General features: G+C 49.8%; 1 protein-coding gene across 1 annotated transcript in view; it reads left to right on the top strand.

The window, feature by feature from the left end:
* The window catches only part of Pdlim1 (PDZ and LIM domain 1), a 31,965-nt gene extending 28,980 nt beyond the window's left edge, over nucleotides 1-2,985 (top strand). Inside the window, exon 7 of the mRNA XM_013017664.1 lies at nucleotides 2,974-2,985. The gene's annotated coding sequence lies outside the window, so the exon portion shown is untranslated. The remainder of the gene's footprint in view (nucleotides 1-2,973) is intronic.
* The last annotated feature ends 421 nt before the right edge of the window (nucleotides 2,986-3,406 follow it).

Raw genomic sequence — 3,406 nt, 5'->3', positions numbered from 1 at the left:
GTTGGGGTCAGAAGATTACTCAAAGGTCCTGAATAAACTGCAGAGAGAAGAGTTCGGTGTTGCGTCTTCCTTGCTGGTCGAGGCGGTAGCGACACTGTTCCTCTAAGGGCCCAACGTTTTTCTCTGCTCCCGAGTGAGCGTCCTCACTCGGGGAGGGGAATTTTACAGGCCTTGGCATGTTTTTTGAGGAGATGGCTTGTGGGTATGCATGCCAACCGTCATGCACCAGAGCTTGCCACTCAGGGGTCTTGGGTTTTGGGATCTCTCGGATCCATCCTCCGGCAGTCTTACCTGCACCCTTGATTAGAGCATTTTTTCTTCCTCCCATAAGTGCATCCTCCCCCAAGCGGAGGGGCCTATAGGAGGAGGGCAAACCTATCCCTTATGGCAAGGGCGCAATAGGTCTTGCCCGTTGAGTGGTCAGGAGTTATGAATAAGGAGAAGGGTTTTCTAAATAAGAAAAGGGAAGAGGGGGGGTTCCCACTGGAACAAGCTCATGGCAAAACACTAATTAAAATCCTGGGGTAAATCCTAGATCTCAATGCCTTGGTCTGCCATATCAAGGCGATGGTGATGAGCCTGTATGGGCTTAGAAGCCAAGAGATCAATCTGTTATTTAATAAATTCAAACAGGAGGGTCCATGTCTGGAGTTCTAGCTGCATCTGTAAGAGAAAAGGAATCATCCTCGGGGGGGAAGGTTTCCCCGGTTGTGGTCAGCCATTCACCTGTTTTATCAAGCATTCTGGCAGCCACCTTGGGGCCGATACTAAAAATCCGAATATCCAAGCCCATGTTTATCTGTTTTTTGGGTAGCTTGGATGGGCTCAATGATTTCTTGTCCTGATTTTCCAAGACCCGTACCAGGGACAAAATCCATAGGGAGCATTTGATGTGTAACCACAGAATTGGGACTAGCAAGGATAACTTTCATCTGGGTCAAGATATCCCGGCCCCCTAGGTTAACAGGGAGGTCAGGAACAACAAAAGGAGTAACAGTTCCCTTATTGCCCTCTTTGTCAGTCCAATTAACCCTGGAGCTGACCAAAGGGTTTTTTGACTGCCCTATGCCTTTAAGGTCAGTTAGGGATGAGGTAAGGGGCCAACTTGGTGGCCAATATTTTTGGGAAATAACTGTGGCATCTGCACCAGTATCCAAAATTCCCTGAAACTCCTTTCCTTCAATTCGCAGGGTGAGGGTGGGTCTTTTTTGAGTGATAGGCTGAACCCAATATGGATCAGAAGACCCCAAAGAAGCAGTTCCTCGCGGTGTGGTCTGAGCAGTAGAAGAACCCCCTGAATTTAATGGGAGCAGTACCAATTGTGCAAGCCTACTTCCAGCTGGAATAACTGCAATCCCATTAATGGCCGTGGCCAAAATTTTTATTTCTCCTGTATAATCATTATCAATAATACCAGGAAAAACTTGGACACCTTGTAAGGTAGCAGAGGCTCTTCCAAGAATAAGGGCACACATATGAGACGGAGGGGGTCCCAGGGTCCCAGTGGATATTATTTGAGGTCCTTGTACAGAGTCTAGTACTGTGTTGGTGGCAGCACAGAGGTCCAGTCCTGCACTGCCTGGGGTTGCCTGCTGGAGGGAGGCAATCGTGGAGAGAGGTGGGGGGCTTGTGTAGGACCGGGAGTTTGGGAGGGGACAAACCCTATCGCCCCTGGGCTTGTTTTGGGGATAGTCGGGGCCAGGGGCTGGCCCCAAGGGAAGTTTCCCAAGAAAACCAGAGAGAATGGGTTGTCCAAGGGCATTTGTTTTAAATCTACATTCCTTGGCCCAATGACAGCCCTTACCACATTTGGGACAAAGGGAGTGGTCTACCTGTAGCTTGGGAGGGCATTGTCCCTTGGCTTCGTTTGCCGAAGGGACACTCATGCGCAAAGTGACCAGGTTGTTTACAATTAAAGCAAATAAGGGAGCCGGGGACTGAACTTTGAAATGCCTTGGTAAAAGCAGCACCTATGGCGAGCCCCATGGCGTGAGCAGTCCCTACTCCAGCACAAAGCCTGACGAACTCAGAGAGGTCACCCTTGTTTTTATGTGGCCGGAGGACATCTTGACGTGCCTGGTTAGCATTTTCAAAGGCAAGATGTTTAACAAAGACATTTTCACTTTCACTGGGCCCAAGAAGCCTTTCTGCAGCCAAGTTAAGCCACGAGACAAAGTCACTGTAGGGTTCATCTGGCCCCTGTCTAACTTTTGCCAGGGAAGTAGCCGATCCCTTTTGAGGGAGCCGCTTCCAAGCATAAAGGCCAGCATTTTGAATTTGTGCCAAAAGTCCGGTAGGAAAGCGCACCTGTTTAGCATTGGTATCAAAGGGCGCATTACCCAAAAGTTTAGTATAGGTCCAGGTTTTTGAAGATGTTTTAGCCAATTTTTTTTGCAGTCTCTCTACATTGTTCCTTAAAGTCCACATTCCATAAAAGAAAATCACCCCCATTAAGGGTGGCGCGGGCCAGGAACTTCCAATCATTAGGGGTGAGCCAGCGCGCACTTTGGTTTTCTAATAAGGCTAACATATAAGGGGCAGTCGGGCCATATTGGGCACATGCATTTTTAAGCTTTTCAACAAACCGAAGGCTAAGCCTCTTACACTCTTGTTGGCCTTTTCCCTGGGTGGGTTGTTCCTCTTCATCCCCAGTATCCTGTTCCTCATCCTCCTTTTCCTCCTCTTCTGATTTGTCCTCCCCACCCACTGAGGTCCTATCTGGCTCTGAGTTACTGGAAAGGCGAGGACTGATTGATGGCTTGATCTAACCTTAATTTTATTAGGTGGTTTTGACGTATCGGCCAAGGCTGGTGTGCGGAGTTCATAATCAAGGGACCACAGTTCTTTTAGAGGCCAGCTTGGGCCCTGGCGTGTGCCATGCCGCTGGCCCCACGTCCCGCGTCTGTTGCTTCACGGTGGGAACTCAGAGAGGCCGATGTCCTGTCCTGTTTGTTCTGGAGTGCTGTGCAGTACTGGCCTCCCTCTTTGCTTTTGTGGCTGCTTTACCAGTTTGTGTCTATTTGTTGGGTTCCTTAAGGAATCCATGGGTCTTCTGGTTTTTCAGGCTGCAGGCGTAGGAGGCCACACAGTATATACATCCACGCATCCACGCATGCACACATACATACGTTCATATCTGTGCAACAGCTCCCAATGCAGGGCTATCCCGGAGCCGGAAGAGGAAGGACAAGGCACAAGAGTGGAAGATGACAGTCTACAGACAGACAGAAGTGATCCAGAGGGGTGGGGAAGACAAGGGCTTCCCAGAGTCAGAGAAGGAAGACCGAGGGCCAGGGTCGGGGTGGGAGGCGCTCCAGGTTGGAATACTAACCCCCCTCCCACCCTACACCTCTACTCTTAGAACTTAAGCCCCTGGTAGGCTCAGTGTAGAAGGCTCGGGGAGCTT

The sequence above is a fragment of the Dipodomys ordii genome, unplaced genomic scaffold, assembly GCF_000151885.1.
Source record: "Dipodomys ordii isolate 6190 unplaced genomic scaffold, Dord_2.0 Scaffold36, whole genome shotgun sequence".
NCBI lineage: Eukaryota > Metazoa > Chordata > Mammalia > Rodentia > Heteromyidae > Dipodomys > Dipodomys ordii.
Note: the sequence above shows the minus strand (reverse complement) of the source record. Positions and strands in the feature narration are given on the sequence as shown.